Below are 25,261 nucleotides of genomic sequence, written 5' to 3'. Positions count from 1 at the left end.
GGATCCCATAGGGAGGTTGTAAAACTGAGATAGTCTTTCAGTGTTGGTTCAAAGAGGGGCAAAGACATTGGGCCTTTATACCCACACATCAACCTGCCAATGGATGTAGGCTGCCTCAGAGAAGGTCTTGGGCAAGGACTCTCTTCAGATGAGGGCAATTCTTGGAGACAGTTGACAGCTGAGGGCTGACAGCTGCCAGTACTTTAAGAAACTGGGAGAATAGGTCCTTCTACCCTACATAGATCATCTGGGTGGTACAGCACTGTGCCTACAACATATAACTAAGCCATGTCCAACTTTGATAAATATTTTGATAAATATTCATAGATAGATAACCTAGTGTTATGACTTTTATATGGCTTTTCTTTGCTAGTTTTCCATTTTCATTAAAGAAAACCTCTATTACCCTTTTATAAATGAACTATTGCCTTCAAAAGACATTCTTATATTTAGACTCTTTCCTTCAATTAGGTGTTTGAATTATCAAACTCCAGATGTGTCCTACCTGCCTCTACTTGGAATGACTATGCATTTTGATTGGCTCCTATCCTTGAAGAAAACAAATTCTTGAATAAGTAAGAATGAATACTGTTTCAAAAAAATTGCTTCTATTACCTGTGTTTGGTTTGAGACTATGACCCTGGTTCTTGATTTACCAGTTGCTGACCAAAGTGTGTGGTTGGTTATCTGCTTCTATCTTGCATGCCTTTTTCCGTTGCCTCATCTTGATGTCAGACATCGGTAGACTTGTTGATTTCATACTTTTAATATTGGTTTTTGCCGTATTCTACTCTGACCCAGTATTACTCAGCGTTCTCCAGAGAAACAGAACCAATAGGAAATATGTGTATGTGCCCTAAAAAGTGATGGAAAGACAACATTCAGTTTCTTCTTTGAGGGTAATTCTCATCCTTCTGCTTTCTCTGCTTTCCCAGATATTAGAATGACTGCCACAGACCTAAATTGTCCTGTAATTCCCAGATGTGGCCCCTCATCTTTTGGTCATATGTGCTTTTTATCTCTAAAAAAATATGTGTACACTTTTTGCAAGTAACTTATGAAACAAAAAGGTGTCTAAGTTAAATATACGCTGAAAATGCAACTGAAATAAGTTTAAAAATGAGTACAAAATAAATGTTATCAATACTATATATATATATATAGAGAGAGAGAGAGAGAGAAAGGATATAGATATAGATAAGAATATGTATATAAATATAAGAATAGATAGATAGATAGATAGATAGATAGATAGATAGATAGATAGATAGATATACACACACACACAGATATAGTATAAGGAATTGGCTCCCATGATTATGGAGGCAGTGAAATCCCAAGATCTGATCTGCAGTGGGCAAGCTGGAGACCCAGGAAAGTTAATGACATAGTTCCAGTCTGAGTCTGATGTCCTAACTCAAAACAGTTAGTCAGAGAAAAGTTGCCTCTTGCTCAGTGTTTTGTTCTATTAAGGTCTTAAACTGATTGGATGAGGGCCACCCACATTACAGAGAGGGCAATCTGCTTTACTTACTTTAGCAATTCAGATGTTAATCTCATCCAAAACACCCTCACAGACATACTCAGAATAACGTTGGATCAAATGTCTGGGCACTCCATGGCCCAGTAAAGCAGACAGATAAGACTATTATAGACCTATGTCTTTCAGGTTTTTCTCCAATAAATGTTGTTCTTATCTTAACATGAGCTTAAAATGACCTGAAGAAAAGAACTCTATCATGATGGATTCATTGCTTTTATTCAGGCAAGGTACCCTTTCCCCCCATTTTCAGCATATTTTTAGACTCAGTCAAAAACTGAAGCAAAAACTATTAGAACATGGCAAAAAGGAACTCTTATGTTGTATCTGCCTCATGCTTTCTTCACAATTCAACCAGGGAAACCAAAATCATAAAGAGACCAGCAGAGAAATTAGCTCTTTTATCAATCTCTTTTCATCTAATTTGACTTTTTCTTAATAGCCTATGGATTCTGAAATTGCTTTTTGTATGATGGACACACATTATTATATATGATATTATATATCATATTATTATAAATGTGTAATCTATTTACTAAATTCCAGAAAGAGCATATATATACCTATATATTTACATATTCCATATAATATAAAATATATACTTTTTTGCTGTCAAGGCCTACATATGCAACTGTTTACTCAATATCTCATTGGGATATCTTAATGAACCACAAATTCAGTGTGTTTCAATCTGAAAGCACCTCCTCCTTCATACTGGCATTCTCTAAAATTGACCTTAGTATTTTCATCACTTGGTTCTAATTTTGTTCTCTATTAGTAAATCTCAGGATCTACTGAGTTCTACTGATCTGCAGATTCATTAATTTTCTTCTACTATATTTCTAATGTTTTCTGTTTTACTTAGTTCTGACCTTCAGGAATTTAACCTTCCTTGGTCTTCTATACTTATCATTTTAATTATAATACAATAACTATTACATTTGTAAAAAATGGTTCATTACCATTTTGTTTTCTATTATTTTCCCTTATCTGCAACACATCACTGATGATATTTTAATTTGTATTTATTTTGTCATCTTCCATATTGTAACTTGTAGCTCTGTCATGTTTAGATTTTTTCACAATTTTCATATCTTGTGGTCTTGAAATATCTTCTTTGACTATTTCCATCTTTTTCTTGAGCCATTTGTCTAGAAATATTATATTTTCAGAAAATTTTTTGAGAAATGCAGAAATATTTATTTGAATGCATCCTCTTTTCCCTGGCTGAGTCTTCTTGAAGGGTGTAGTTCTTATTTATATCTTGCATATGTTCCTTTCCCCCTTCTTTCACCATTTTTTTCTTCCCCATTTCTGCAGCCAGAAAGTCTGTGTGATTTAAGGTTCCATGTAATTCCCATCATGAGATAGAATTTCACCCAATAAATGTTTTACCTATTTCCTTCTTTTTTAATTTTTTCATTTTTTATTCTCTTGTCCATACTGAAATAAACTTAAAAATAAATTACTCTGAGACTTTCAGAGATCCAAAAATGACAAAATTTCTATCACTAATGAATATAAATTATCCTCTTAGTTAGTTTAGTTACAGTGATTAATCCATCTCTTTTGCAGAAATAACCTTGAAGTTGAAATGTATAATGGAAGACTTTCCTTCAAATCATAACTTTAAAATGGTCACATCAGTGCAACCATGATTATAGCAAGAAAACTCATTGTGTCAGTGAAGGCCATGATTTCCAGCAGCTGGGCTCTGCCTGCAAAAAGTGATCTCATATCTCTTTGGAACATATAAAGTACTGTGTGCTTTGGTTTGTAATTGCAGGTGTAAATAGCAATCTGGACTTGCAGTTTGGCATCTGAACATGCAATTTGCTATTGTATGATTCTGCATGTGTTTGTGCGTTCAGGTGCAGTAGTAAATGTGCTGCAAGAGGCAGGCACTCTGAGCCTCACCATGTCTTCTCAGTCCAGTAGATGCAGACTCCAATTCAGGGAATGTGGGAAACCAGCAAGGCCAACAAATCTCTATTATCAAATTTACTTCTGTTGATTATTTACAGGTCAAACATTATGCATCTGTATATTAAAGCTATTTGTAGCTCAGTTTTAGTAACTTATTTTTCAAGGTGTTGTTAAACGTTAGTATGGAGTTTCCTCAAGAAACTAAAAATGAGTTACCATATGATACTGCAATCCCACTTCTGGGCATATATCTGGAGAAAATCATAATTAGAAAAGATACATGCACCTCAATGTTCATAACAGCACTGTTTACAATAGCCAAGACATGGAAACAACCTAAATGTCCATCAACAGATGAATGGATAAAGAAGATGTGGTACATATATACAATGGAACAGTACTCAACCCTAAAAAAGAATAAAATAATGCCATCTGCAGCAACATGGATGGACCTAGAGATTATCATACTAAGTGAAGTAAGCCAGACAAAGACAAATATCATATAATAGTGCTTATATGTGGAATCTAAAAAAAAAAAATGATAGAGGTGAACTTATATACAAAACAGAAATAGACACACAGACATAGAAAACAAACTTATTACCAAAAAAGAAAGTTGGGGAAGAGACAAATTAAGAGTTTGGAATTAACATATACACATACTATATATAAAATAGATAACAAACAAGGACCTACTATATACCACAGGGAACTATACTCAATATTTTGTAATAACGTATAAGGCAGTGGTCCCCAACCTTTTTGGCACCAGGCACCAGTTTCGTGGAAGACAATTTTTCCACGGACTGGTCTGGGGGGGCAGTTTCAGGATGATTCAAGCAAATTACATTTATCGTGCACTTTATTTCTATTATTATTACATTGTAATATATAATGAAATAATTATACAACTCACCATAATACTGACAGGAGGCGGAGCTCAGGCAGTAATGTGAGCCATGGGGTGTGGCTATAAATACAGATGAAGCTTCACTCCTCGCCTGATGCTCACCTACTGCTGTACAGCCCGGTTCCTAACAGGCCACAGACTGGTACCAGTCCATGGCCTGGGGGTTGGAGACCCCTGATATAAAGGAAAAGAATCTGGAAAAGAATATACATGTATAACTGAATCACGTTGCTGTACCTGAAACTAACACAACATTGCAAATCAACTATACTTTAATTAAAAAAAGACTGGTAAATTTAAAAAAAAGTTAATTTGTTGCATTTAAACTAGTTCACTTTAATAAAAAGCAGTTTGAGTTTAATCCACATTTGTCAGAACAAAATGTAGTTTTCTCAAAAAAAAAGTGAGAAATAATTAAAATAGTGTTCATCTATCTAAAAACATGTCAGAGAGCAAAGCAAACTGGGAAATAATTATTTTACATGATAATAAAGGGATCTGTAAGATTTATATTGTTGTGAATAAGGTAAATTATATATAATATACACATATATATGGAAACTGAGAAAAAGAAAAATTAGGTGTAAAGGAGTAAGTGGAAAGTAAGCCTTTTCGTAAGTATAATATTCTAAGAAGGCATAGAGAATTGATACCTTTGAAATATAAGAATTTGACAGATAATAAACACTCTATACAAGTTTTAAAAATCAACTTTCTGTTTCAGAATATGTTTAAATCTATAGAAAAATTACACAGAAAGTACAAAATTGTCATACACCCTACACCAAGTTTCTTCTATTATTAACATCTTATAATAGGATGGTCTATTTGTCACAATTAATGAACCACTGTTGGCATAATAATAACTAAAGTGCATACTTTATTTAGGTTTGCTTAGATTTTACATATGTCATTTTTCTCTTCCAGGGTCTCATCCAAGATACCACATTATATTTAGTTGTCATGTCTCCTTAGGCTCCTCTTAGCTGTGACAGCTTCTCGGACTTATATTGTTTTTGATGACCTAGAAAGTTTTAAGGAGTGCTGGTCAGGTATTTTGTGGAAGTTTCCTCAATTGGGATTTGTCTGGTGTTTTCTCATGTTTAGACTGAATTGATGGGTTTTTGGAAGGAATACCACAGAGGTTGTCTATTCTAATCACATCATGCCAAGGGTACATGCAATTTACATGACATCACCTCTGATATTAACCTTGGTCCCCCGACTGAGATAGTGTTCATTGTTTTTCTCCACTGTAAATTACTCTTCTTTCTTGTTTTCCACACTGTACTTTCTGGAAGTCACTATGTGCAGCTCACACTCAAAGAGTGAGGAGTTATGTGCCAACACCTAGTGAGTGGAGTATCTACATGAATTGGAATTCTTTTGTGAGGGAGATTAGTCCATTATTCATTATTTACTCCATCAGTTATTTATATAGTATGGGTTCCTAGATATTTACTTTATACTTTGTGTTATAACCCAATACTACTTTATTTCTTTCTTTATTTTTGCTCAAATTGCTCCAGTTTTGGCTGTTGGGAACTCCATCAGTTGACTCTTTTGTCCCTTTGACATACCTCAGCATTGTGTATTTTTTTGTTTTATTTGGCTCTTTCTTTCCTTCACTACCAAATGCTTTAGGCTCATCTTCAGTATTTCCTGCTTAGTCCTAGACTCAGCCACTTCTGTAAGGATCCTTGGTTCCTTTTATTTTAGAATGATATTAGAAACCAAGATCTAGGTACTAGGCTTGCACATTTCTAGCCAGGTGTCATTGCTTCTAGACTCTCTCAGCTGATGGAGAAGGAAACATATGTTTGTATATACTAGCCCATGTATATACCTATAACTATGGATATGTTAAATCTCTAACCAGTTTACCTATGTTATGCTAGGCAGGAATTCACACTGGTGTCTTCTGCCCTATACCATTACCACATGGATCACTGTGGCCTCCTCTCCTTGTTTACCTGTAATTTCACACTCCAGCAGTGGGGAACCTGCCTCCTACCATCCACCATCCATTTACTTAATTTCTTAATTCCAGTGTACATGTCAAGTGATTTCAGAATCATTTACTTGAATCCCCATGGGAAACAACTTTATCAACTAGAGTACAGTGACTATGTACATTTTACTTTTGTTTGTAAGACTCCATTTCCAAAGTTACTTAGGTCAACACCTTTCCCCCACTCCCTTTAGTGAGATTATTTCATATATTTGTAATACTGTTATACTCCTTTGACATATTCTGCATTTTATAATGGGATATCTGAACCTCCTAAATTGTTTATTTTTAATTTATATACATTAAGCATCATTCTTTAAAGTTCTGTGAGTTTGACAAATTCAGTGTCATGCACCCACTATTACAGTATCATATAGAATAGTTTCACCTGCTTCAAAAAATCCCTATGCTTAACCTATTCACGCCCTCCTAATCTGAGCTGCTAATCTGTTTACTACCTCTATAGTTTTGCTCTTTGAAGAATGTCATATAGTTGAAATCATAAATCTGTTGCTTTTTCAGATGGACTTCTTTCATTTAGAAAGATCATTTAACATGCATCCATATCTTTGTGTCACTCGATAGCGCATTCCTTTTTATTGCTGAAGAGTATTCTGTTCTGTGGATGTACTACAGTTTGCTTATCCAGTCATCTACTGAGTAACATCTTGGTTGTTTACCTTTTTGGGAAATTATAGAAAGCTGCTATAAATATTTGCATACAAGTATTTTTGTAGACATAAGTTTTCAAATCAATGTTGTAAATACCTATAAGAATGATTGCTATGATAATGTTTGTAAGAAACTACCAAACTGACCACCAACAACGAATGTGAGTTTGTGTTGCTTCATTTTCTCATCAACAATTGATATTAGTTTCCACTGACATATCTTCAAGTTCACTAACTCTTTCCTTAGTTGTGTCCAGTCTAATGATAAACCTGTCAGAGGCATTTTTCATTTCTGTTACAGTCCTTTTGGTTTTTATCATTTATCTTTTATTCTTTCTTAGGGTTTCCATCTCTGTTTATGTTACCCTTACATATCTGTCTACTTTCTAACTTTACCATATCAATAGTAGTTATTTAAAATTTCCTGTCTAATAATTCTAACATTTGTCACATGAGTCTGGTTCTGACCATTGCTTTGCCACTTCAGACTGTGGTTTGTTTTCCTTTTATCATGACTCCTAATTTTCTCACTGAAAGCCAGACATGTTGTTTGGGGTAATAGGAACTGATCTAATCATGTAAATAAGCCTTTAGCATGAGGATTTATGTTGACCTAGCTAGGATGGGGCTGGGTTTAATGTTTGTGTAGCTATATGTGCTGAGGATTCAAATTCCTGTAGTGTCCTTGTGTTTTTGTCTTCTCATGACTACAGGCTTCCTTAAGTACTCCTCCTCATGGAGAAGAGTGTCTTGCAGCTCTTTTAAGCTGTAATCCACTGCTTTATACTGAAGTCCTGAGATGTGGTGGTAAAGTGTTGGGGCAGGAAGTGTTCTATAACTGTCTAAATAAATCTCAGTGTTTTAGTAGGTCTGTGACTTGGGGCTGTGATCTTCATAAACGTTTCTCCATTGGCAGAACTTTTTCTTCCCTTGCCCCCCTCGACCTCTCTCTGGCTATAGTATTCCTGAATTTGTTCCCTTGAAGCCTAACCCTTGCTGACTATTTTTGTCCTCTTTCAGTGAAATAGAAGGGCTAGAAGGGCTGCAATGGGAGACATTCCCTTCTGCCATCTGGGATAAAGTTCTCACAAATTCTACCCCTAGAGACTAAGACTTTGTTATAGAGAAAGCTCTGGTCATGTTTCACAGTGATTTCTCTACTCCTCCCCTTGGCAGAGATGCAAGGGAATCTTTCTTTGATCTTCATTGTGAGAATCTAGTGAGGTTTCAACAGGTGTACCAAAATAGTGTGGGAGATCCCCTACGACAGTGACCTCAGGAATTTCTGACTTCACTCTCATGCTAATTCACACTCCATCTCCAGAAATTCATCAAAATTACTATTTAAACATTCTTACCAGTTTTTGTATCCAGTGGCTTCTGTTTCAGGTAAGAAGCTCTCAGGTGTTCTATCGCCCTGATGGGCCTGTCTTGTAGATTTGGGGGTGATGGTTTGCCCTGAAACTTGAGTTCTCTAGTGGGTCCAAGAATAGTCACTTATTTTCAACATGTCAAATTTTTCTTGTTGTAAGGATTAAAGTGACAACTTCCAAGTTCTTTACAGGTCAGAGTTAAAACTGGAAGTCACCCATGTGCTAGTTTTTGATACTGAGTTCTGAAATTTTAAACTTTCCCAGTGAATTCTGGGGAAGATCAAACTCTAATAACTGTGATAACTTATGGTGATTTTAGAGGATATCTTAAAATGGGTTTAACAACAAGGTTAAATTGAATTTAGTAAATGATATTACTTAAGAATCAGTAAGAAAGAAATCATATTGAACCAAAATGTCTATTAAAACTGATCTGTAGAATTCTCTTGATAACTCATTTAACTTTAGCTCTTGTGAGAAGGGTCTTTGACTTGCTTGTTTTTAGGGTAATTGAGTAAAATGTATATATTTGTTCTCTTTACTAGTAATTCTACCAGACCTAGCTGTTAGTTCACCTTATTACCAGTCATTGGTGGTCCATTGGTTCTAATTCTGTATTAAAAAATATAAGCAAAATGCCTAATGAGGAAATACGCAGTATAATAAAACTTAGTTTATAATCCTGGATATGCAGATTGATAAACACATAGCAGGAACTGTGACTATTTAAATAAGAAAGTTCTGCATTAAACAAAGATTTCACTTAAAGTCACCTTGACTGAACTGGCTCTATATTTAAATGGATTACATTCATCAGTTGAATTTTTATACCCATTTAATTAGGTACAGATCTTAATTTGGGGTCTGAGAGTATATGAACTTATCAAAATTGTACTCAAAATGTTGTGATGATGTGAAATTTTTCTAGAGAGAACTTCTGTAGTTTTTATTCATTCTCAAGGAAGTCTGTAGGATAATATTTAAGAATCATTATGTAGAGTTAAGTACTTAACTCTGTGACCCTAATTTCTGAATTACAATCTTAGAATTAACACCAATGACAAAGTACATCTCTCAGAATCCTAACATTCTTATGACAAAACACATCTATCAAAATATTTTCATGCTTTCAGAAGTGGGCTTTAAACATAACCTTTAAAAATCCCAGAATTATTACTTACAAAGGTATTTTTATAACTGAACATATCATCAACCCAAGAGAAAGGACTCTTTGTTCTATTTCTCTTTTGATATAATATTTCTAATTAATCAAAATTAATTCCTATATAAGGCAATTACCAAATACCATATTTCAAAATTCTTCACCTGACAATGGTATTCAGCAATAGGTGATCTCATTTCCACAAACTCAGTAAGTATTTAGATGTGTTTCCTTCTACCACTTTGTTACTGGCTCTGATTTTAAGTAAAGGACAGTTTTCAAACTTCAATTAGCTACTCCTCAGAAAAGCTAAGGCTCTGAGAGACTTCGTGGTATACCACTCTCCCAGAGAAAGGATATCGTAGTTTGGAATGAGGAAGAAAATGTTTTGATTCTGGTTCCATTGCTTTGTAAATGAGTAGCCTTGAGCAAGTCATTTCATATTATAAAAATTCATTTTCTTCATTTGTAGAATGGGGATGGTTTTCCATTCTGTGTTTTTGAGTTATTGTGAATGTAACAAAAGTACATGTATACTTATGTACATGTGGAATATATATTTATATATAATATGAATTATGTATTATCAATCTATCTAAAGGTTACCTTCTGAATAAAAAAGTGCTAGAGTCATTGCAATAAACTCACTTCTATTGATGTAGATAACTGCTTACATAAATAAATGTTTTTTAAAAAAGGAACAGTACAAGTCAACACTTAAGCTTTATCAAAGTTTCTTCATGTTTTTTCCCAACTTTATTGAGATATAATTGATATGTGATATTGTGTAAGTTTAAGGTGCACAACGTGATAATTTGATATATGTATATATTGTGAAACGTTTTCCACAAAAAAAAAGTTAACACATCCTTCACTTCACATAATTACATTTTGTTGTTGTTGTTGTTATTGTTATGGTGAGAGCATTTAAGATCCACTCTCTTATCAACTTTGAAATATACAATACAAATATTGTTAACTATAGTCACCATGCTGTATTAGATCCCTAGAACTTATTCCTCTTATAACTGGAATTTGTACCCTTTAACCTTCGTGGTTTAAATTTTCTTACCTCAATCAAAATTCTTTGAGAAGTGGATTGCAAACTAAAGGGTATCTTGTTATCAATATTCAGAACTTACTTAATTTTAGCAATGGAATGAGTCTTTAACTATTTCCAGTATTTCCCAGGTGAGCTTTTGTTTCTAACAATAAAAATGTGACTTCAGTGGTGTTTGAAGAAATTAACACCTTGACAGATAAAGACACGCTATGGGTCCTGTTCATACTTTCATGGTCACAGGGGTTTCCTAAAACCCAGACCAATCTGAGCTCAAATGCCTGCCTTTATGAAATAGTTGGACATGATAGGGAACCTCATTTTTGAGATTTAGGTTTCTGAATTCTGGTTGCCCATTGGAACCATTTGGGAGGTTTTGAAAGTCCTGATAACCAGGTCAAAAGCCAGAAAATTTAAATCCAAACCTCTGGCAGTGGTACACAGGCATCAGTAGGGTTTGGAGCTCCAACGTGACTCCAATGTGCAGTGTACTTTGAGAACCATTGTACTTAACCAGAGACATAAACCAATCATTACCTAACTAACTGGAAACACTGCTGCAAGGTCCTCTCTAATCTTGTCCAGCTCTCTGCTTTCATACCCAGCAACCTAACCAACAGCATAGAACGATTAGCTTAAACAAGTACCCAAGGAATGACAATCTTGTAAAACGTATCTGATTCTCCTTTTCTTAATTTACCCTTTTAAATTTCCCTTCTGATATTATATTGTTTTCTGGGAGGAATTTATTTCTTTTTAAACCTGTGTTGGCAGAATAACTTGAACAAAAATCTTATCTTGCATGTTTGAATAACTGTTTGGTATTGAGTACAGAATTTTCTTTAACTTTCTTTACCTTTTTTTTTTTAACATCTGCTCTATAGGACACTATAAGCACTGTTAATCAATAATATCTCTTTCTAGCTAATAGTACAATAAACAGCAAAAATCACATACCTTAAGACAGACAGTATTAGTGGTGCCAGAGCCTAGGCAATCCTCTTACTATCTTACCATCCCATGATCCATTATATTCAAGCATTGAGGAATGACAGACTTTGAGAAGTATCTCTTCTTCCTTCAAGCTGGTCTAACTCTCAGAAGCCATTATAGACAAGGACACACCAGGAACTATCTCACACAGGAAGCACATATGGATGTTGGCAATGGAGTTGAGAGCCCATCATTATCTCATCACTGGGTCAGATGCAGAGATTGACAACACCAGTACCTTATGTTTGGTTCACTTACTCCACATTGAGAGCAAATGCATGTTCCTCTCCATTAGAAGGGAGAGATGATAAACCACCACCATTTTCTTTTCTTTTTAAATCCAGAGTGGTATAATGGCTACAACAGAATCTGTTGCTTTGAAAGTAATGGTGTGAGGCTGTCCACACCATTACTTTCAGCTCTGGCTTCTCACCAGTTCCATCCAAGGTACATTGTAACTGAATTCAGTGATTCACAAACTCTGTATTTGCAAGTTTACAGAGTTTTGGGATTCTTCTCCTTTCAGTCCAAACACACCAGACACACTCTAGGGAAGTAAGGGCTGGATTTCAGCAGTTTTCGGAGAGAAATTCGTTTCAGAGCTTATGTGTGTTTGCTCTGATATTACACACTCTTTGTGCCTTTGCTGAAAAATCCCCATTTCACAAACAACTGTCTATTAGACAGGGTGGGTGAGAGCTGTTTCTTGGGAAATGGCTTTCCTATGGTGCTGGTGGGTCACTCATCATGGCTGAGACTTAATTACCACTTCACAAAAAATGCCATCAATGGAAAGAAAAAAAAAAAAAACTACTAGTTTAATTTAATCAGGAATGGGTCTGAAGAATGCAAATAAGGAGGATGGTGTCTAATTATTTTTCCATTTTTATCTCCATTAAAGCACATTAATTCTAAAAAAATATTTTCAAAGATGAAAGCTGATTTTCAAATTGTGACATGAATATGCATGGGATTTTTCTTTTCTCAGGAACATATCTTTAAGGGGGTCATTGTATTGTGGGGAGACAGAAGTTCATGTTTTTATCGAACTTAGATGTATACTTAGATCTAATTCTATCTATATTTATAGACCAAATATAATATGACAAGATAAAATGCTTACAGTCATTTATCCATTTAGAGAAAAATTCTTCCATGTGGCAAACTTTTCACAGATGGAGACATTGAGGCTGAATCTGGCCTCCGTACCCCAACACCGAATTAAATCTCAGAGACAGAGTTTTGGATAAAGAAGAAAAGAATAGATTTATTGCTTTGCCACACAAAGGGGGTCACAGGAGGCCCTCAAAACTGTGTGTCCTGACCTGGAGGGGGTAGCGACGGGTTTTATAGTAATGATTCAAAGAAGAAGGCATGATAAGCTCATGGACATTCTTCTGATTGGTTTGGTGGGGAGGTAAGAGGGAGTCAGCATCATCAACCTTCTGGTTCCAACCTGTCTGAGGTCTATATGCCTGTGGGCAGCATACAGTTAACTTCTCCCACCTGGTGCAGGTTTCAGTATCTGCAAAACAGCTCAAAGATATTGTTATGTGTATCCCTTGAGGGGGAACCAGGACCTTGCCCCAAGACTGCTCTATTGTTTCTTGACTGTTCCTCCCTTGTCTCTGCATCCTCTCCCTTCCCTGATTATCAACTATTTGAACCTGCCTGTTGGAACTCAGGGAAGGTCATGGAGGCTAAATAAAGCCTATTTCCTGTAATCAAGAAATGGGGGACACAAAAAAGGTATTTGTGCCCAGGAGCCACACAGGGTCCTGCTCGGTTTCAACATTATGAGAGGTGGCAGAGAACCCTGACTCAGGAAGGATATGGGAAGAAGTGTCACTCCCAGTCACTTCTGATTGGCCAGATTAGGAAGGCAAAATTTTGCAGGAGAAAATGTTGACTGCCCCAGAGCTTATTCCAAAGTGACTTGAAAACTTACTTAGGTCCATTCAGTGAAAATCCATAAACAATTACTATATGATCTTCCTATTTTGACTTATTTTTAATTCATCAATGCTTAAAAATTCTTTTTTTCATATTTGCACATCCTCAAAATCTAAGAGATAAGCTTTGGGACAATCAGCATTTCCCTTTCTTTTGATTCTAAGACTATCTTAGCAAATATAAACCAATAACAAACAAAAATAAATAAATAAAAACGTGAGAGAAGCAAGGGAAAAGTCGTTCTCACAGCTTATCAGATAAAAACAGATTGTTATCACTGTAAGTCTAGAGGATAGAAATAGAGGACCTTGAAACAGTCTTTTCAAAAGGTACTTAAAAGGTTAGGAGAAAACCTTAATACTGTCAAACCACTCAACAGACAAAGTCAGCTGAGTCAGGATTTCTCTCCTTCCTTGGATTTTGGAAAAGATCTCAGAAAACTTCTATAGTCTTCAAACTTTTCATCACCTGGAATTCATATTTTTGAAAGAATTAATTGACCAAATTACATTCAATGATAAGTAATAATAATTCATTGTGATGATTAATTTTATGTGCCAGCTTGGCTAGGTCACAGTAACCAGATAGTTGGTCAAATTCTAGTCTGAACAATCCCAACTGATACATTCTTTTTATTATTTTTGTTTGTCAAATGACATAAAGAATTATTATTCATCAGAGATATACATGTTAGCAAGTGGAGAGAATGTATTTCAACAACTTTTACATTCGTTTGAAAAGGAAAAAATAAACGCGTAAGTTATGTAGAGTGAAAAATGAGAACTCAAGGACATAATAAAATTTTGAAAAGTAATAGCTAAATGGTTTTAAATAATACATATTTTGGTCCAGGAGAGAATCAGAGAGAAGGAGGATAGGAAGAGAGAAGAGAGCTGTCAGGAGATGGTAGAAAGGTTAACCAACATGTTATCATCATTGATAAACTGTTTGGTATTGAGGATTAATGGACTAGATGTCAAATCATGTTCAGATGGTGGGAAGCTGATAGAGGTATGGGATTGCCCTCCAGTATGGGGGGCAGAGTGGAGATGAGGACCATTTCTTGCAGCTCTCAGTAAGTCAGAGGGATTCAAGCTGATCTTTGCCTTCTAACCAACAGAATTATCACACTTACCTTTTAGAATAAGTGTAAATCCAGCTAGAGAAAGGATGATTAGCTGGATGGGCATTTTTATTTCATACATAAAGACCATTTCTATTAGGCTTTTGAAACATGGCATAACCCTAGAAATTTAGAGAGAACAGATTGGGAACCATTTGTCCAGTCCTGCATTTCTCATCTTACTGATGAGGAAATGGAGACCCTAGAGAAGGTTAATGTCTTTGAGGAGACTGAATCACGAAGTCCCTGAACAACACTGAGATTGATTATCAGGTTTCAGTCTGTTTTTTAGATTTTAGGATTTTTTTCCTAGCTTTATAGAGATTTAATACTCTTTCCTAAGGGAAGTTTCAGTTTCTGAGAAGTGGATGCAGGTATACAATTTCCAGATTTTACTTGCTCCCAACTTCCCCATTCACTTTATAATTGCCTAGGATATGCTTAAAATGGAAGATTTTTTTTTTTTTTTTTTTTTTTTTGCATCACAGCAGGGCTTGCCAGGGATCTTAGAACCCCAACCAGCGATCAAACCTGTGCCCCCTGCAGTGGAAGTGTGGAGTCCTAACCACTAGATCACCAGGGAAGTCCCTATATTTTGTTTTAAAGTAAGCCCCTGACAGTACATGAGTCAAATCATGTTTGTGGCTAGTGTAGACTCCACACTACTGCCACCTGCCACATCAGATAGGATGGAGGTTGGCTCTATCTTTGTCTGCCTCTCCTTTCTGGTCCACATGGGAATCACTAATCATGAAACAAATTCTTGGTAAGGAAGTCTGAGAGTGGACTACACATTGAACTTTGTGGCTGAAAAGAGTGTGCGATGTGTCTCTAAGATCAAAAGTGAAAAAGTTAATTATCTCAAAATTCTTTCTCTTCTTCTCTCCTCTTGAAAAACAACACTAAGGCAATGCACACATTTGGGAATTAGATGCCAGCATGTGACTAAGACAATGGTTTAATCATGCAGGGAAGGATGGCCAGGACATTTATTTTTGTTCAATGAACTGAGATAATTTTACCCCTCTTTCTAGATCTCTCAGAAAAAGTTTTTTTAGGGCCATTCAAAAATGGAATGCCTTGAACAGTCACCTTTTATTTTAAGGACCTACAGGGAATGTTTGAGTCATTCTAATTTCACAGAAATTTTCCTGAAAGGGGAGGAATGTGTCTCTTTGCTGTTCGTGCCCTTGGCCTTAAATGTACTGAGTGGATGGGGGAATTTGACAGCCTTTGTTCTAAAGTTAGCCCTCATTCTCTATTTCAGACTCAGTAGGAGGAGGACTGAACTTTGTAATTAATACTCAGGAAATTGGCAATCAGCAATGGCAGAGAGACAAAACATGCATGTGGACGCATCACAGCCGCCCCTGACAGGCAAAGGTCAGGCGGGTTCACGACAGCAGAGATCCCGACAGCAGCATCAGTACCTCTTTTTAACTGGTTTTGATCCTTGTAAACGCACTCATTCAGTGTCCCAGAAGTGTAAAAGCAGGCCTCATTTTTGCCACTGTGCTTCTGGCTATTTCCCTAGGAATTTTTTTTTTTTTTTAAGGGGCTGGTTGTTTCTGCTGCATGTAGATGTACTCGGATAAACCAAAGGAAGGCTCTTCCTCAGAATCCAAGAATATTTTTCCTTCTCCTCTTGCATAGAAATAAGAGTAGTATCTGAGAATCAGCTTTGGATCCAGCAGGCTTTAAGAGGGCAGGCTGTTTATTTCTGTAATAAGGGGCTATTGAAACATGAAAACTGAACCTTTCTTAAAAGGGCAAGCTGTTTATTTGAAGGGTCATGAACAAGAGTCAGCAGGAATCCCAGGGACCACTTCTGAAGAACTTACATCTGTTGGGGAGAACAATAAACTCTTGATTGATTACATTATCTGCAGAAGTGACAAAGAGTGTTCACAGAATTATAAATTCTAAAGGAATTGTTTCTGCATAATCATGGTTATAAAGGCTTTTATTAGTATAAGCATGTATGTTTGATTATTTATGTGTGAGTGTGTGCATATATGTATACTTAGGGCAAACAAGTCAGTGTGCATCATTTGCTCAGTTTTAACTACTTCTTGGAGACCCTGGAATCTGACCCAATCCTACCTTTTTTCAATAAATATTCAGCAAACACTCTTGCTCTCAAGCATGGTGTGAGGCGCAGGAACCATCTTTGGACCAAGGGCAATGTATGACTTCCATGGGATCTTTTATTTCTCTATCATTCTGTAACCTTTTTTTTTTTAAATTTTTATTTTATATTGGACTATAGTGGACTAAAAATGTGTTAGTTTCAGATGTACAGCACAGTGATTCAGTTATACATATACATGTATCTATTCTTTTTCAAATTCTTTTCCCATTTAGGTTATTATATAATATGGAGCAGAGCTCCCTGTGCTATACAGTAGGTCCTTGTTGGTTATCTATTTAAAATATAGCACTGTCTACATGTCAATCCCAAATTCTCAATCTACCCATCCGCCCCCCCCGTACCTTTCCGCATGGCAGCCATAAGTTTGTTCTCTGTGTCTGTGAGTCTGTTTCTGTTTTGTAACCTTTTTTATTATAGTGGCCATGGTCTTTGCGTTATTTCCCAGGCCAAGCTTTCTTGGTCTTGAATGAAACCTTATCTGCCTCTGGGTGCTATGATCATTCAAACTGTTTCCAGTTCATGACCTTTCCCTGTTTTCCTATTTTATCTTATCTTATATCTGGTCTGGCATCCTCATTTCTGTCACCTCTTGGCCCCTGTAGGCATTTGAGTTTGCAATGCTCTTCCTTGGGTGTACTCTTTATTATCTTTAGGATAGGACAAAGAACATTGTTCTTAATGCAGACATAGATATACCTCATTGTATTGTGCTTTGAAGATATTGTGTTTTTTACAAATTGAAGGTGTGTGTCAACCCTGCGTTGTCTGATGATGGTTAGCATTTTTAGCATTAAAGTATTTTTTCATTAAGGTATGTACATTGTCTTTGTAGACATAATGCTCTTGCACACTTAATAGACTACAGTATAGTGTAAACATAACTTTATATGCACTGGGAAACCAAAAATATTTGTGTGACTTACATTTTTGTGATATTCAATTTATTGCATTATTTGCAATATTCATTTATTGCTCTGGAACCAAACCCACGATATCTCTGAGGTGTGCCTGTAATTCAACAATAACACATTCCTCAAGAGAGGCTGAAAGTGGTATATTTAATTCTGTATTCTTGGGAAAGTCCTTTAACTTCCCTGGTTTTTATTTTCTTTTTCTCTCAAGTAAGAGAGTTGGGCTGGATAAGTGATGCTCAAATTTTAGGGTGCATAAACCCACCCAAATAATTTGTTAAACGTGTGCATTCCTAGGCCTGAATCTTAAAGTTTTAAATTATATATTTCTCAACATGAACATATGAATCATTATTTGAGCATGTCCATCAGGTAATTTTTGTTGAGATGGTAGAAGGACCATACTTTGAGAAATAATGTTCTAGATTATTTCTATTTTTTAAAGACGGCTCCCACATCTTATTCCATCTGACCTGTTTTTTTATAATGTGGAGTTGCCCCACCTCCCACTGAGAGGTGGGGTTTGTAACCTCCCCTTGAATCTGGGTGAGCTGTGACTGTGCTGTGTAACTTTCAGTGCTAGATTTCAAAAGATGATATAGCTTCTACCTGGTACCATTGGGAGGCTTGCTTTTGGAATCTAACTGCTACACAAATCAGGACACCACAATTAGACTATACCAAAAGGCCATTGGAAGATCCTATGCAGGTATTTCAGCCAAAAATCCCAGCTAAACTTTTGGCTGATGGCTGGAACAAATTTGCCAGCCAAGTGAATCAGTCACCTTAGAAGTGGGTCCTTGGAAGAGAAGTGTCATTTTAATCTCACCCACCTACCTACTTCTTTGAGCCAAGAAGCTATTTTGGACTTTGGGGTCTGGCTCCACTTTAGCTGAGAAGATATTACCAAGTTATATGGATCCCAGAAAAACAAGGAGTAATGATATAAGGAATCAAGAAACTGTGGAAAGCTTGTATGGGTAAAGAAGTTCAGATAAGAATGAGTATTAAAGGAAAGATTTAAATTGTGAGCAGGAACCCTGCATAACAAGTAGGGGAGGCATACTGAGATTTAGCAATTCTTAGAACAGTTAGGGGTAGGAGTCAAACTCTTAGCAGAGTCAGGTTTTGTCTGTACTGACTGTATTACTAATGAAGTCTTGGCTCAGTTCTGGTCCCAGTGGATCCAATAGTTCCCAGAACTCTGATTAGAGCTGGGAGCAGTTGCAACCTCAAGTGAAAGTGTGACCTTTGGAAAATGTGACCTGGGACCTGGGTTCTGATGTTACCATTCTACTAGTGTCACCAATGTTCTCTAACCCTTAATTTATTCTGATTACCACCATTCTCATGGCACAGAATTTATTTAATTATTATTTAGGGACTGTTGACTTCAAACTATTGTGAAGAAACAAGTACAATGAAACTGCTATTCCATTAAAATAATGGAACTATTAAAACAAACAAAAAACCCACAAACAAACAAACAAAGAAAAGAAGTGGGTCCTTGGTCCCAATGGAACCATCCATCTGATACCCTGCTGAACCCCACCCAAACAATATGCTTTTGAGTTAAATAAGTAATTGTTGTTATTGTAGGTCACTAAGTTTGGAGTTGGTTTGTTACACAGTAACAGATATTTCAAACAGTTTCTAAAATTTATAATCTAGGTTGGCCAAGTGTAACAATCAGATCAGGTGCCTTGAAACTAGACTGACCTGGTTTACACAGTGTCTCCAGAATTAGTTACTGGGTTACTGTGGTCAAATCACTAACACTCTCTGAAGCTCAGAGACTTGATTTACAAAATGACAGTAATATATTATCATCTATTACTTGGGGCAGTTTTGAGAATTACGTGGCCTTCAGAGCCAGGCAATTAAAGGGTGTCTCCTGGGCTGCAGCTGCCAAAACCGAGGCAACAGACGTATGTCAAAGATGCCCTCCAGGAGATACTGGCACCGTGGGGAGTGGTTATGGGAAAGACGAGGATGGCGCCTACTGGTTTGGGGGAAAGATGGCACCTGCTGAGGAAAGATGTCTTCCACTGCCTTTCGTGAGTAGTGGTAGAGTGTGAAATGTTGCCAGCAGTGCCTCTGTCCCTGGAGAGCAAGCCAACAGGTCCCTGCCTCTCCAGCAGATGCTTTTCTTTTTTTTTTCATGTGCTTTGCTTCTTTTTTTAAAAAAAATTTTTATTGGAGTATAGCTCATTTACAATGTTGTGTTAGTTTCAGGTGTAGAGCAAAGTGAATCAGCTATACATATACATATATCCAGGCTTTTTTAGGTTCTTTTCCCATATCAGTCATTACAGAGTATTGAGTAGAGTTCCCTGTGCTCTACAGTAGGTCCTTCTTAGTTATCTATTTAATATATAGTAGTGTGTATATGTCAATCCAGCAGATCCTTTAAGATTAGCACCTGCATCTCCTTTACATATAGTCTCAGTGCTTTTCAAACTGCTGTGTCCAGGCTTGGCCCTGGGGCAAGTGAGTCTGCATGCAAACCTTTTAATAGGTGTTTCTCAGTTTGCTACAGCCCTCTGGGCATTGTGGAAACAAGCCCCCTTGGTTCTCAAAGACAGATGTTTGGAGGGTTTGTCTCTCAGGTGCAGGTGTTAAAAGCTGTAGTGCCTGGTAGCAGGTATGAACCCTTCCCTCTTCAGAGAGACGCTCTGGGTTTGTGAGCTCCTTCCTGATTGTGGGTTGCTGTGCCAGTGGTGGGGTTTATAGCAAGGCTGTGTCGTAGCCTCTCCTACTGGCCTCAGTGTGACCCTTTTCTCCTTTGCTGAAGTAAAGGAGTTGCTCAGCTAGCTTTCAGGTCCTTTTCAGAGGGGATGGTTCTATATGTGGCTGTAGTTCCAGTGTGTCTTTGGGAGGAGGTGAGTTCAGGATCTTCTTATGTTGCCATCTTGGACATCTACTCTACTTTGTTTTCCTTTTCCTCCTTTTCCTGCTTTCTTTTGGATTAACTGATTTTTTAAAAAATGACTTCCGTTAATCCTCTTTTTTGTTGGCCTTTTAGCTAGAATTCTTTATATTGTTTTTAATAGTCACTTTATGATTCATAGTGTGCATTTTCGTTGTAGCCTACTTTCAAGTGATAATATATTACTGCACATCTAGTAAAGCAAACTTACAGCTCATTTTTTTCCTTCTTGACCTATGTGCTATGATTGGCATAAAATTTTCTCGTACATATATGATCAACCCCAAAGTACATTGTTACATGCCAACTAAAATACGCGGCAGAAATTTTAGAATTTCAGAAACACAATTATACAACTGTAATGTAATACATTTGACCCTTGAACAACATGGGTTTGAACTGTATGGGTTCACTTACATGCAGATATCCTTCACTAAATGCTACAGTACTACAATGCAGGTTGAACCCCTTGATGTAGAAATGGAGGTCGGACTGTAAACTTATATGTGGATTTTTGACTCTGCAGTGGGTCAGCACCCAAACAGCCCTGTTGTTCAAAGGTCAACTCTATTGGATTTGGCCAAGAGGCATCCAATAAATGCTAAAATCTTTGGGTGAAAGGTATTGAAAAACAATGTTCGTCTTTTAGTGCCATATACCTGTACACTCTTTATTACTTATAAAAGGGAAAAAGTTCATTTATAAGGAAAGATGTGGTATCTAAACTCAGATACAGAACTTAGAATCACCATTTATGGAGTAAACAGATATTATATGCAGCCAGTGGAATGCAATGGAGAGTAAATAATCACATCTATGTGACATTCTTGCCAAAAGTGTTTCTCCGGGATCTAATCATGAGGAAATAGTCATACAAACCCTAATTGTGTGTATATGTCAATCTGAAACTCCCAATTTATCCTTCCCCCTTTGGTAACCATAAATGTGTTTTCTATGTCTGTGAGTCTGTTTCTGTTTTGTATATAAGATCATTTGTATCATATACACACTATTATATTTAAAATAGATAACGGAAAATGTCCCACTGTAGAGCACAGGGAACTCTGCTCAATATTCTGTAATAACCTAAGTGGGAAAAGAATTTGAAAAAGAATAGATATATAGCTATATATACAACTGAATCACTTTGCTGTACACCTGAAACTAATACAACATTGTAAATCAACTATAGTCCAATATAAAATAAAAATTTAAAAAACCCTAATTGTGGGATATTTTATAAGACAACTGAGAAAGGGAAAGAGAGAGAGAGAGAGAGAAAGAGAGAGGAATTGATAGGGAGGTGATAAAGCAAATGTACCAAAATGTTGACAATTGTTGAATCTAAATGAATGGTATACAAGTGTTTAATGTATGGCTATTCCTTCAACTTCTCTAAGTTTGAAATTCTTTTCAAAATTTAGGTGTTTCTTTTGGAGGGGTAAGCGTGTACTTCTGATTATATCCTTGGAAGAATGTTCTTAACTCTGAATGTTACCTAGCATGATACATCTTGTAGTAGATAAAGGGCTAGCTTGCTTGTTTAAGGGTATAGCATTGTAACGAAGTGGCATCTGCATAATAACTACATAAAGCAATCAACCATCAATTTCATAGGTTTTCAATTTGGGTCTCACTGACCGCACAGTAACCATGTTAAAATATATAGATTTTAATTAGTGGCATCCACTGGAGGTCATTATATATTCATTTTGAACTCAATTTTATTATCTGGGTTAATGTCTACTTCACAAGACTTTTGTGACAATTAAATGATGAAGTACATATAAAGCACCTAGTGAAGTGCCTAACACATAGTAGGTGCTTAATCAATAGTAGTTTCCTTTCCCTCTCACATTTTAGGCCCAGATATAGGTTCATGTGGACACAGCACTCTCCCGGTGCACTGCAGTATTCATCGATCACCCTGAAGTCTGATTCATTCCTTCACCTAACAGGAAGTTCTAATCTAGTTCCCTGACTCCACTTGGTTCCTTATATGGACCCTGGACACATATGTCAATAGCACAATAGATTGAAATGGTTTTGAAGTTTATCCATCTCTGTCATCTTCATGGTGCATAGATCAGTGTCTTTTAGTTAGTAAGAGCTCAATAAATATTTTGGACTAAAAGGATTGTGAAATCTGGCAAAGCATCTTAGCATCCTACCTTTCCCAACACTAGCAGAACTTTACTTGGAGTGCCTGAAACTGCCATGAATTTTTACTCTATAATGAACATCTAAAGAAGCCTGGAAAATCTTCTGACCTCAAGCATAGACAATGAAGGAAATGAAAAGGAAAGCAAAGCAATGAAACGCGTTTATCAATACACTTCTCATCTTTTTCTGTGCCTTAATTAAAATTAATACCTGTTTTGGGCTAAATTTAGGCTTATTTTTTCCTGTTTTCTCTTTGATGAAGAGAGATATGCCCATGGATGTTCAAATATAAGTTTTCATTTCTTTTCTCCCAATCTATTTTGGAGACCTTTTTTCATGTTTTGAAACCTTGCCACAGTAAACAATTACCACCTGTAATTTAGCACTGTGTATACGGAAGTGTTACCAAATTTAGGCATTACCAGGTGAGGCAAAAATGAATGAACCAAAAAAGAGAGAAGGTAAAATGAAAATGGAAAATTACTCTTTAGAGTTTTTACAGAGTAAGAATAAGAGCACACAGCACCGCATGGAAGAATTCTCCAACTTCAGGCTTAAGTTGTTTAAGAAGCTAATATACAAACAAAAACATAAATCCCATGGAAGGGAAGTAAAAATCTTAATATCTATTCAGTCCTTTTTTGAGACTAAATTTTTAGCAATGGAAGCACTTCCAAAAATGATTGTAGAACTAGATTGAAGGCACAGCTGTAGTAACTGCATTCCAACCAGCTTTTCTATATATTGTTGCTCTAAGAAGCTGCAATAAACATTATAATACCACATGGAATTCAAACATGGCTTTATCTTTCTGAGCAGAGGGGGAAATCCTGAGCACCTTTAGACCTGGTCTTAAGTTCTGAAATGAATGTGGAAATAGCAGCAATGCCTAAGGGACTTTTTTTCTGCCATTACTGGTACAAGGTCAAAAGTAATAGTGATGTAAAAACCAACTAATCTTATGATGCCAATGTGGGAATAAGAGTGCCAAGGATGGCCTTCACAGACTGCCAAAGGCATCACTAAACTTGACTTATATTTTCATCCCACCAAGGATTCAGGGCTGTATCAAGTGAGGTTCAATACAGTGATGTATTGACTTAGTGACAACAAACTTGAATAGGAGGAATTTGTACCTAATGAGAGCTCGTAGCAGTGAATTATTATCTCCTCCAATGGACCTGGGTTATCAGTTCAATCTCACCACTCTTTTTCTGCATTACGTTGTCCTCTTCAACAGAGGAATTTAGGTGTACATGGTGTACACAACCACCTTAGGAGTCCACTTGGCCTGTAGCCTGCTACCTTGTATTTCTCAGACTGCCACTGTTCTATTTTTCTTTTTCTGATTAAAATGCAAATACCCTAGGAAGGAAATAATGGTTTAAGGAATTTAAGTCATTTATTATTGAGTGTGAGGTGTTTGAGATGCTTTTTGATAGAATAGAGAAGATATTCATAGACAAATATATTTGGGAGTTAGGAATTAAGAAAGTAGTATAAGATAAAGAGAGGTGCAAATGCCAAAGTGATGCCGAGATACCACTGAGGAAGTGAGAACACATACAGTTTATGTCACGAGTTTTCCAACATTTGTCCCCTTTTTCTAAAATGCATTCTGATTCTTGGTTCAATATATAGCATGGAAACTACCACCAAGGATTTATTCTCGGCCTTCATAAAAATTAGATATTTAAAAAAAACCTTTACTTCCAAAGAATAGGTTTCTAGCTCAACCTGGTCCATCAACACATTGTAGGCAAGGATTTTGTCTTAATCATTTTTGCATTCTCAGGGGACTCAGAGTTCAGGAAATCTTGGTAAAATAAATGAATGAACAAACCTCAGTCAACTGTTATTTGTCACCAGGTTTTAGTGCTAGTTGTCATGATCCATATTTCCAAGAAAGATTTTTCTTTCATTGCATGTCAATTGCCAGAACAGACACTTCTTACCTGAACTCACTTCACGGTCGTTGCACCCCCACACCCAACCCCCAACATGCTCAGCTCCACGAATAAGGGCATGACCCACAATTCTTTCAGACTGATTTTTTGACAGCTGTTCAGAGGCATTATGTCACACAAAAAAAATCACAGTATAGCCCAGAGAGGGGTCATGCTAGCTATTTCATACTCCACATTATAAAATTTAGCTAAGTTTAATTTGTGAGTAAATAGCTTTCTGATGTATATGAACATTTCATGCATAAATCCCTTTTCATGTCTTGCTGAATATTGAGTTTTTGTACTTTAACATGAAGTTTTCCTGAGATCTGCCTTGTGAATGCAAATTTGGAACTGATGTGAGCTGTGAGAAGAAGCCAAGAAAAACAAGCTGTCATCTTACAAACAAAATCCTTCAGTGATTTATGTGTTTGACTT

The sequence above is a fragment of the Physeter macrocephalus genome, chromosome 1 (genome assembly GCF_002837175.3).
Source record: "Physeter macrocephalus isolate SW-GA chromosome 1, ASM283717v5, whole genome shotgun sequence".
Classification (NCBI taxonomy): Eukaryota; Metazoa; Chordata; class Mammalia; order Artiodactyla; family Physeteridae; genus Physeter; species Physeter macrocephalus.
Note: the sequence above shows the minus strand (reverse complement) of the source record.